This window comes from Schistocerca cancellata, chromosome 4 (genome assembly GCF_023864275.1).
Source record: "Schistocerca cancellata isolate TAMUIC-IGC-003103 chromosome 4, iqSchCanc2.1, whole genome shotgun sequence".
Classification (NCBI taxonomy): domain Eukaryota; kingdom Metazoa; phylum Arthropoda; class Insecta; order Orthoptera; family Acrididae; genus Schistocerca; species Schistocerca cancellata.
The window spans coordinates 468,869,339-468,881,358 of NC_064629.1; the positions used below are offsets into that span (position 1 = coordinate 468,869,339).

Below are 12,020 nucleotides of genomic sequence, written 5' to 3' on the forward strand. Positions count from 1 at the left end.
GTGGGCTAGCACAACGTTTCAGACACACCTCCACTCAGAATTGACATGGAAAGACCTCACAGGGTGGCATAATGGCCGTCAATGAGACCACCCTCTCCACTGAGGCGTTGATTCCCACATATTTTGCAGTCGATAACGACAGTTCACAGTGCGATGACCAACAGGATGACGTTCTTGACAATCTTTGACACAACTGACACCGCAGACGCTTCAATCCTTCTCTAAGGACATCACGGGCCAGCAACCCCACTTAACGTGATCGCATCCCTTTGGAGTGCAGTGCGACCGCAATTTTTGCTCTTGTATGCAGTGTGGAACCACAAGAAACCCTTAAAAGCCACTCGAGGAAGTCTGAACGTTACCCGAAGTAGAGCGGGTGCTTCTGTTTTTTCAGCCTCCCTTCATGTGATCACAGAGGTGTGCGACATGGACACATGCGTGAATAAAACGGCAAAGGGTCCCTCTAACACCCCCAATTCGGCAACACCCTCAGTTCCAGCAGCTCGCCTTTGATGAGCAATTTAAAAAGATATTTGCACAGAGAAAAAAATGTGTTACAAGAGTTTTAGATAGACAATCACTTGACACCTCTGTTCCGACATACCTACTAGCAGGCAGCGAGGACACAGTCAAGGATTTTCTCTGTGCAGGTACATCTTTAAAGTGTTTAACAAACGTGGGCACTAACAGTATTGTCAAACTAGAGGCGGGGGGGGGGGGGGGGGGGGCGCAGAGGGACCCTCTACCGTTTTATTCACGCAGGTGCCAGTGTCGCACCCCTTCATGTTCACGCCACAGGAGGGCGTGAAATACGAGGGCTGAAAAGGCATAAGCACTCGTTGCTGCTTCAGATCACGTTCAAGTTTCGTCGAACGGTTTTTGACGCTCTCTAGTGGTTCCACGGTGTACACCAGAACAAAAATTGCGGTCGCGCTGGACTCCAGCAGGGTGAGATCACGTTCAATGCGGATGCTAGCCCATGATGTCCTTAGAGAAGGGTTGAAGCGTCCGGGGAGTGTCAGTAGTATCAAAGATTTTCAAGAAGGTCGTTCTGTTGGTCATCATACTACGAATTGTCGTTTTCGAGCGCAAAATGTGTGGCAATCAACGCCCTAAGAGAAAGGTTGCTTTCATTGATGCCCATTGTGCAACCCTATGAGGCCTTTCCGTGTAAATTCCGAGCGGCAGTGTGTCTGACACGTTGTACTAGGTCACACATAAGAAAACCGCGTGATTTCAACCCTGGGCGTCGCGGCTGTAACCTTCATGGCGGAGGAGTCAAAAGAAGGGATGAAATGTGGTAAAAGTGTGTGTGACGACCTTCGCATGAAGTGGTACGTCCAAGGAGGCGATGGGCACATTTGTGGTGAAATTTGGTGCTGATGTGACACCACTGATCCGCCTTACACCTCATATGAACTTCAGAGCTCTGGTCTTTTTTCGCATGTGTTGACACGTTGCTGTCTGAAGCGTCGCCGAGCCCAAGGTGCCGCCGCAGGCACAACGCGTTTGCACCATTACAGAGGAACATTCTAGGGTTGTATGAGCCAAATTTCAAACTTATACGTCGCAATGGGAAATAACTACGGGGTTTCTAAAAAGTAATCCTTTAATTACGTTGAGCAGTGTATTTATTTTGGAAAATTGTTTAAGTTTTATGTCTTTAAGTGTTTAAGGCTTACCAACTTGAGATTTGCTGATGATATTGCCTTACTGGCCAAAGACTTCGCAGAGCTCCAAAACTTAGTTACAGATCTTGCATCGGAATGTCAGCTGGTTGGCTTGAACATGAACCTTCACAAAACAAAAGTAATATCCAACAAATGGGTACCAGCTGGAGATGTGAAAGTCAAGGACAGTCTATTAGAAGAGGTCAATGAATATGTGTACCTTGGCCAGATTATAAATATGAAGAGAGACATAAGGCCAGAAATCTATCGACGCATCAAGCTTGGCTGGCAAGCATTTGGGAAGAATTCAAAAGTATTCAGATCAAAAATGCCAGTAAATCTGAAGAAAGCAGTATTTGATCAATGCATTTTTCCTGTGATGACGTATGGCTGCGAGACATGGACACTGAACTCATTTACAAAAGGGAAACTTAGGACAGCACAGAGAGCCATGGAGAGATCAATGCTGGGCTATACAAGAAAGGAGAGGAAAAGGGCAGATGACATCCGGTCTGTGACGAAGGTTAATGACATCTTAGAGAGAGTAGGTTCCTTGAAATGGCAGTGGCCTGCCACGTCGCAAGAAGAAAAGACAATAGATGAACGAAGCTAGTACTGGAGTGGAGTCCGAGAGAGCACCGGAGGCCTACAGGAAGACCACCAGACAGATGGGACAAAGACATCAAGAAGATCGCTGGTAACACCTGGCAGAGAACTGCCCAAGACCGTCCCACTTGGAGAAGACTCTGAAAGCCTACCTGAATCCACGGCTCGAAGAGGCCACATCATCTAATGATTGAATTGGCTGATGATGATGATGAAGTGTTCCAATTAGTTCACGAGTTGCTTCTACACTCTGATTAAATTTTCCAGATTCAAATAGAGTGATGGAAGAATATGATTTCCATGTTAGAAATACGGAGTTTCTGGCAGGAAAAAGGCATATGCTACACAAGAGAGGACCGTAAACTCTGTGTATCCCTTTCGCAGCCCATTTTATGGTGCTCATTCATTCGAACTCGAAGCAAAAACTGCAGGTTACGAAACTAGAAATGACTAAATTTAAATCATAACGGAGTGACGATGTATCATATGTACTACCAGAGATGCTTATTTGGCTCAAGAGAGCTTCCATTTATTTTGCAGCCTCAGACAAAACATGAGTTAAGACGGAATAGAGAAGAGCTTTTAGTTATCCCTACATTCATAAAATGAAAAACTGCATAAAATGGAATGATTTGCCCTCTACAGCATCATAGCTCACGCGCTTATGGTTAAAAATGTACGAACAGAGAGACTGGAACTGAGGATTCATCGTGGATGAATTATAATTTTTCTTGTTTTGAATAGGCATTCTACAACTGGTCAATAATTTTTTTCCCCAAAGGCACTTTTTATTCGTTAAATATCAGTGTAGGAATATGAGGTAAAGCTGTACACCGCCAACGATGCCGGTCGCAATGGTGAATGAACATTTACTGAAGGTTCGATAGAGCAACAATCCAAAGTTATTGTGTGACTACATGTGAAAATTTGAGAGATTTCTCGAACTGAAGAAATAGAGAAGAATTCAAAGGAACATTCGTGCGAAAATAAAGCGTTTCCCACCTTGTAGTTAGATAGTGACTTTCATGTGCGATACAAGTATTATGCCCAGTGTTGCGCGGGAATAACACAATCGCAGGCGGGCTACGACAGCCGTATGACGCTCCGGCAGCTGGTGTATTGGCATAAACTAGACGGCTTAGTAACTGCCATGAGAGAAGTCTGAGGAAAATCTTGTGCCATTTAGCACTTCAGACTGGTGTGTCAGTAGTCGATGTGCACAAACTCAAACCAATACTTAACTAACAAAGGAATAGCCAAACATGTCGAAACCTAAACTTAAAAATTGTTAATACAGGAAGGATACAATGAAAGAAATGCACTGTCAAAATTTTATCTGCTAAAGTGTACTGCAAGTATTTAAAAAAATGTTAAAGTTATTCATTTTTACTGAACGATGAGCTGCTTGTAACAACGGTTTGTACAGCCCTTCCACACCAGTGCGCGACTCGGTGAATATGGAGATGCAGCCGTGAAAAGAGAACGAAGCGCCGTGTATAGCGAAGTCCAAAGAGCATACAGGGAATTCTAAGCGCTTAAACTATACCGAAAATGTCTAAAATCATTAATTCTTTGAATACCTTTCAATTTATATTGTGATAGTGCTTGTTCAGAGAAGCTGTAGAAATACAAAAACAAGCGAACAGTTTCAACAAGAAAGAGGAAAGCCTTAAGGTAAACAGATCCTGGCTTCCCGTACTGCAGCGAACGACCGTCGCAGGTAGCAAGAGGAGAACCGCACCGGAAATGACCACAGAGAAGCCCTCGGACGTTGGTGCGCCAAGTACAGATAGTCTGCGGACGCTTTTTACTTTTAATTTTAATTTTTATTTATTTTGATCTTAAAATTTATTTTATTTTAATTATATTTTAATCTTCTTTTATTGTATTTATAATTTATTATTATTATTATTATTATTATTATTATATCAAAAGGTGAATGAATGAGTGTGAGAATGTGTTAACTGTAATATGTATGTGTGAGTACAATGTATATATTGCGTGAATGTGTGAGCGTATATATATATATATATATATATATATATATATATATATATATATATATATATATAGGGCTATTACAAATGATTGAAGCGATTTCATAAATTCACTGTAGCTCCATTCATTGACATATGGTCACGACACACTACAGATACGTGGAAAAACTCATGAAGTTTTGTTCGGCTGAAGCCGCACTTCAGGTTTCTGCCGCCAGAGCGCTCGAGAGCGCAGTGAGACAAAATGGAGACAGGAGCCGAGAAAGAGTATGTCGTGCTCGAAATGCACTCACATCAGTCAGTCATAAGAGTGCAACGACACTTCAGGACGAAGTTCAACAAAGATCCACCAACTGCTATCTCCATTCGGCGATGGTATGCGCAGTTTAAAGCTTCTGGATGCTTCTGTAAGGGGAAATCAACGGGTCGGCCTGCAGTGAGCGAAGAAACGGTTGAACGCGTGCGGGCAAGTATCACGCGCAGCCCACGGAAGTCGACGAATAAAGCAAGCAGGGAGCTAAACGTACCACAGCCGACGGTTTGGAAAATCTTACGGAAAAGGCTAAAGCAGAAGCCTTACCGTTTACAATTGCTACAAGCCCTGACACCCGATGACAAAGTCAAACGCTTTGAATTTTCGGCGCGGTTGCAACAGCTCATGGAAGAGGATGCGTTCAGTGCGAAATGTGCGAATCTGGGCGGTAGAGAATAGTCACGCATTCGTGCAGAAAATTAGCAATTCACCAAAAGTTAACGTGTTTTGTGCAATTTCACGGTTTAAAGTTTACGGCCCCCTTTTCTTCTGCGAAAAAAACGTTACAGGACACGTGTATCTGGACATGCTGGAAAATTGGCTCATGCCACAACTGGAGACCGACAGCGCCGACTTCATCTTTCAACAGGATGGTGCTCCACCGCACTTCCATCATGATGTTCGGCATTTCTTAAACAGGAGATTGGAAAACCGATGGATTAGTCGTGGTGGAGATCATGATCAGCAATTCATGTCATGGCCTCCACGCTCTCCCGACTTAACCCCATGCGATTTCTTTCTGTGGGGTTATGTGAAAGATTCAGTGTTTAAACCTCCTATACCAAGAAACGTGCCAGAACTGCGAGCTCGCATCAACGATGCTTTCGAACTCATTGATGGGGACATGCTGCGCCGAGTGTGGGAGGAACTTTATTATCGGTTTGATGTCTGCCGAATCACTAACGGGGCACATATCGAACATTTGTGAATGCCTAAAAAAACTTTTTGAGTTTTTGTATGTGTGTGCAAAGCATTGTGAAAATATCTCAAATAATAAAGTTATTGTAGAGCTGTGAAATCGCTTCAATCATTTTCAGTAACCCTATATATATATATATATATATATATATATATATATATATATATATATATATATATATATATATATAGGGTGTCCCAGCTATCTTGTCCACCCAAAATATCTCTGGAACAATAACAGCTATTGGAAAACGACTTTCACCGGTATCAATGTAGGGTTGGGGCCCATGAATGTACATATTTGGAAACGTTCTAAAACGAAAGCATATGTGTTTTTTAACACAAACTTATGTTTTTTTTAAATCGACCGCCTATATTTTTTCTTCAGCAATTCATAGCATGACAAAGCACATACACAATGGCGTTGATTGCATCGCAATATTCCCATTACATTCCGAGATATTAAGACGCGAAGTTGACGCTTGAAACACCCGACATGCACTGCTAGCTGACGTGCAAGAGAGAAACCATTATGTGCTTATGAGAGTTGATTGCAGCAGACCGCATTATTCGTTTCGGACCTCTTGATAAGTATGGAGGTGTGATTACACATGCCAATCACATCGCGATTACGGGCAGCCTGGGGTTCACGCTTGAGCCTCAGGACATGCGCTAGCAGCGCATGTCGGGTGTTTCAAGCGTCAACTTCGCGTCTCAATATCTCGGGATGTAATGGGAATATTGCGATGCAATCAACGCCATTGTGTATGTGCTTTGTCATGCTATGGATTGCTGAAGAAAAAATATAGGAGGTCCATTTAAAAAAAACATAAGTTTGTGTTAAAAAAACACATATGCTTTCGTTTTAGAATGTTTCCAAATATGTACATTCATGGGCCCCAGCCCTACATTGATACCGGTGAAAGTCGTTTTCTAATAGCTGTTATTGTTCCAGAGATATTTTGGGTGGACAAGATAGCTGGGACACCCTATATATATATATATATAATTAAAAAATATTTAAAAAATTACCACACAGCTAATGTATTTTTAAATAATTTAAAAGCAGAAAAAAATACGACAACCAAAAATCTATTGTTTTAATGTCAATTTTTATTATTGAAGGCGTAGCCGCATGGCTTGAACTTCTATTCTCAGACTGGGCAATCCTTGATGCCCCAATATATTCTGCATCGCGGCTCGGCTCCAGTTCACCACCGGCAATGGAGGGTGAAGCTTTGACAATGCCAGCCACTCGTGCTGGCGAAACGTCAGAAAAATCATTAGATGAACGTCGGCCGAAGAACCCGAGACAGAAGCCAATAGGCAGTTTGTCAACAAGTGGCCACGAAAGCCTTAAAAATTTTGTTTGACTAAGTCGAAGAAACATGGAAATCAGTAATATTAATCTCACTTGTAATTCAGAGGGCCCAGTCACGTAGCTCTCCTTCGGTAACAGTCCATTGACTCTCACGAGCAGGTCTAAATCTTTCGAATAATTGTTCTTTCACACTTTTTAAAGTTTCATTTTGGCGTGTATTTCATACTTTCTTCCATTTACACAATTCAAGTTGAGGTTTTCCGAAATGAAACTGGCTTTTTACACTGCTTAACTTTATGCGTTTTCTCCCTCCTTCGTTTAACCAAAAATTTACAGTTTTTTATATGAAACTAAATGTTATTGCCGTATATATTTTCCTCGGGCTAGGAAGGTAGTGTGCTTTTGCTCTGGCCTTTAATTAGCATAACAATCATCGTTCAAACCACAATTCACAAAACTGTCAGTTATTTCCTGTTTCGTCTAATGTTTCCACATTTTCTAGCAAAATGTCGACGTCATTCGAATGCACAATTGGATTCCACATTTCGGTGTATTTTCCTGTGTAAAAAATTGCAGCACGTATTTCGACATGTCGGATTGGATAGTTTACTAGTAAGCAACGGTGGTGCATCGACTGACCAGTTAACATACTGTTGCTCGATGTAAGTACTACAACTAACAATTGCAGTCTGTGTGTGGTGGAGAGATTGGTACTCAAATATTTCTTTGTTTTGGTGAAGCACGGCTGCATGTATCGGCGTACGTGAACGCACTGGAAAATGGGTCTGTGATAATAATAGGAGGTGTTTTTGCTGATAGCTAAGTTGTTATCACGAAAAACACCTCTTAATACAAACAGGACAACAGGCACGGATCGAGGGTTCGGTTTGGAGGGGGAGGGCAGTGAGATTCACGATTTATTACTGTCTCCCTCTCACCTCTAACGTACACAAAGACGTGTACGATTTTAATGATAATTACAAAACAAACGCATATAAAATGTTTTAATATTAAAATATTAATAAATTATTTGATTACTATAAAATAAATAAAATATTTTGTGTAATAATAACATAGTGCCCGACACAAAGTGAGGCACTTGCAAGACATAGTCGCATGTCAGTGTGACTTCATACATGACCACGTCATCGGCAGGTATGTAAATGATTAAGAGCGGCATATTCTGTGACAGGTAGAACAGCTATTACAGTGCATTAGTGTTGTTCGTGTTTAGTTTTGTTATCAGGCCTGGTAGGGTACATAAGAGGCGTGAGAAGCTTCAAATTTTGAGGGGTCACTGAAGAACATGAGGATGTCTAGTACCAGACAAAGCTTTAAGGGGACTTGTCGTATCGTTAGTTAAATTTTTCAGGTTTTTGGGGCATTCAGATGTGACAGTGGGCCGATAATTGACTGCATAGGAACGTAAGAGCATGCATACTCGTCGTAAAGGTTATTGATGACCACCTCAAGGGAAGACTACGAAATAGTACACCATGGTCATCGCAACCCCGACATCTGCTCCTGAGATCCGAGAACAGGTAATGGACTCCCTCAAACTTCCTGTGGCATACCGTAAATTGGTTTGCGACTACCAGCAACCGGACTAGGGAAATAGAGCCGCGAGCATGACCTGCGTTAACATCACAAAACTATCGACTAAATCTGGCGTGGTGCTGTGAGCGGGAAGCATGGAATGCTGATAAATGGCAGCGCATTGTGTTCAGCAATGAGTCGGGCTTCTGCACCACCCCCAGATGACCATCGTCGATGACATGGAGAGAGGGTTTATAATTCCAGTGTTTAGGAGAGGCACAGCGGTGTTAGTCCTGGCGCCGTGTTGTAGGGAGCCATTGGAGAAGACGAGACACAGCTGGTAATGATTGAAGGAATCTCTGAAGGCGCAGCAGTACGTCGCAGACATCCTATTTCCTCACGTGTTAACTCTCATGTGACGGTATCGCGGTGCTAATCCCCAGATCCGTTCCCGTGCCTGTATCCATTATATCAACGACCAGTTAAAATAGTTTTGAACCAGTTTGCCTAAGGAGATTGCACAATGTCTTTATGACACCTTTCCTGGCCGAATCACTGTATACGTCCAGGACAGAGGGGGTGCCACACTGCACTGATGTGGGCTCATACTGCGAAGTTCACTGTATACTGTAATCACTGAAATGAGATCACACACTCAATCCGTGAGTTTCATTCCTTTCTGAGTGCTTCATTTGTTTTTGGCATCCGGTTTAATTTGTTTACACCAGTGAATAGTACATTGCTTTGTCATAACATCCAAGAAACTGCAGTTTGAAAAAATATAGTCTTTGGAAACGATACGTCCGAAAATTTGAGAAGTGTTTCCGGAAATTTGAGAAGTGTTCGACACAATAACAGCATCAGATTGTCACAAAATTGATAACATATCACAGAATATGAAATCAAAGTGTGCACTCACAGTCATTAGCAGTTTACTAAGCACAGCTATTGTGAACGCTAGTCTGTAAAGTATGACTACGCAAGTGTATAAATGTATGTCCGGGAAATCATCTTCCTGTTCTCTCTCTCTCTCTCTCTCTCTCTTTTCTTTTTTTTTTTTGGCTACTCAACTTCCTGTGGTTTGCCGGTCCAACCTCTGAAGTCACGAACCGTGTTGCATTTGTTGTTGATAGCACATAAAGTAATCTGGCTGGAATGTTACCGTTAAGGCTGCAAACGTATCTACATGGTCAGACCCTCTAGCAAGCAAATACAAGGTAGACTGTGTATATGTAGCTTATTAAGGGTTAGAATTCCTTACCATTTTTGAGACTGTTAGTTTTCACGCTGCTTCATTCACACAAAGTTAGGTGTGAAATTCAGAAATTTATATATGAGAAAAGGTAAAGACTTTAACTATTTTTTGTGTTGATGGTGGTGGTGGTGGTGGTTGTGTGTGTGTGTGTGTGTGTGTGTGTGTGTGTGTGTGTGTGTGTGTGTGTGTTGGGGGGGGAGGGAGGCGGCGTGAGAGGGGTGGATACTATTGTACGTGAATGTATGTATATAACCACGACCCAACAGTATGGAGCAACTGCCCATATAGCTGGCCGAGCCTTTGAGCACGCTTACAGAATCTTCACGCCAGACAGAGTTGTTGGTAGAGGTCAGTCTGGTCGTGGCCCTAGTTCACTTGACCTGTCAGTGTGCGATTACTTTGTGTGGGGAGCTATCAAATCTAGGGTGTATCACAACAGCTCTCATAGCCTTTAAGAACTGCAGCAGAATATTTCGGATGAGACTGCGGCAATTCCAGCAGTCCATCTCCGATCCACCTTCAACCGCTTGCTGACCAGTGCCCAGAAGCGCCAAGAGAACCTGCGAGAAAATCCAAAGAGATTCTGGTCGTATGTGAAATATGTTAGAGGCAAGAAAAAATCAATGCCTTCTCTGCGCGATAGCAATGGAGATACTATCGAAGACAGTGCTGCCAAAGCAGAGTTACTAAACACAGTGTTCCTAAATGCCTTCACAAAAGAAGACGAAGTAAATATTCCATAATTCGAATCGAGAACAGCTGCCGGCATAGTGAAGCAACTTAAATCACTTAATAAAAGCAAGTATTCTGGTCCAGAGTGTATACCAATTAGGTTACTTTCGGAGTATGCTGATGCATCAGCTCCATACTTAACAATCATATACAACCATTCGCTCGACGAAAGACCCGTACCCAAAGACTGGGAAGTTGCACAGGTCACACCAACATTCAAGAAAGGTAGTAGGAGTAATCTACTAAATTACAGGTCCATATCGTTAACGTCGATATGCAGCAGGATTTTGGAACATATATTGTGTTCAGACATTATGACTTACCTCGGAGGAAACTGTCTATTGACACACAGTCGACATGGGTTTAGAAAACTTTGTTCCTGTGAAACACAACTAGCTCTTTATTCACATGAAGTGTTGAGTGCTGTTGACAAGGGATTTCAGATAGATTCCGTATTTCTGGATTTCGGGAAGGCTTTTGACACTGTACCACACGAGCGACTCGTAGTGAAATTGCGTGCTTATGGAATATAGTCTCAGTTATGTGACTGGATTTGCGATTTCCTGTTAGAGATGTCACAGTTCGTAATAACTGACGGAAAGTCATCCAGTAAAACAGAAGTGATTTCTGGCGTTCCCCAAGGTAGTGTTATAGGCCCTTTGTTGCTCCTTATCTAAAAAATGGCTCTGAGCACTATGGGACTTAACATCTGAGGTCATCAGTTCCCTAGACTTAAAACTACTTAAACCTAACTAACCTAAGGACATCACACACATCAATGCCTGAGGCAGGATTCGAATCTGCGACAGTAGCGGTCGCGCGGTTCCAGACTGAAGCGCCTAGAACCTCTCGGCCACACAGGCCGGCTGCTGCGCATTGTGGGATCCTTACCAGATAGGACTGACCAGATAGGACTGAACATCGAGTTCAAAGAAGGGCAGCACGTTTTGTATTATCGCGAAATATGGCAGTGTGTGTCACAAAAACGATATAGGATTTGGGCTGGACATCATTAAAAGGAAGGCGTTTTTCGTTGCGACGTTATCTTCTCACGAACTTCCAATCACCAACTTTCTCCTCCAAATGCGAAAATATTTTGTTGATACTGACCTGCATAGGGAGAAACGAGCACCACGATAAAATAAGGGAAATCAGAGCTCGTACGGAATGATATAGATGTTCGTTATTTCCGTGCGCTTTTCGAGACTGGAATAATAGAGAATGGTGAAGGTGGTTCGATGAACCCTCTGCCAGGCACTTAAATGTGATTTGCAGAGTATCGATGTAGATGTAAATGTAGATGGTCACTTCCAACATCTGCTTAAGTCACGTTAGTAATGTGTTTTCTTTCCTCTGCTGTATTAGCTGCCGAATAAATGAAGCTGTTCAGAAACCATCACTAGTGTTTTGTATTCTTTATGTTGTTACCAAAGAACAAGCCTGTTGAAATGCATCTGATGTCCCATCATTCTGATTCAACTTGACCGTTTGTGTTTTCGAGATTCGTTATTAAACAAATGTCGTTCGTATTATTGAAACGCCTTCTTTGCAGAAATTCTCAATTCAGCGCCAAGTAAGATCTCAATAGGTTACATGCATATTATATGGCATCGTATCAAGCCCCTCATTATGCAGTGAAAGTATGTCTCATTGTGCTCTCGGACCGCAATGA

The 12,020-nt window shown here is 42.3% G+C and overlaps 1 protein-coding gene across 1 annotated transcript in view; it reads right to left on the reverse strand.

Moving 5' to 3' along the window:
- LOC126183641 (uncharacterized) overlaps positions 1 to 12,020 on the reverse strand; it is a 449,828-nt gene that overhangs the window by 148,663 nt on the left and 289,145 nt on the right. The gene's annotated exons all lie outside the window — the stretch shown is intronic.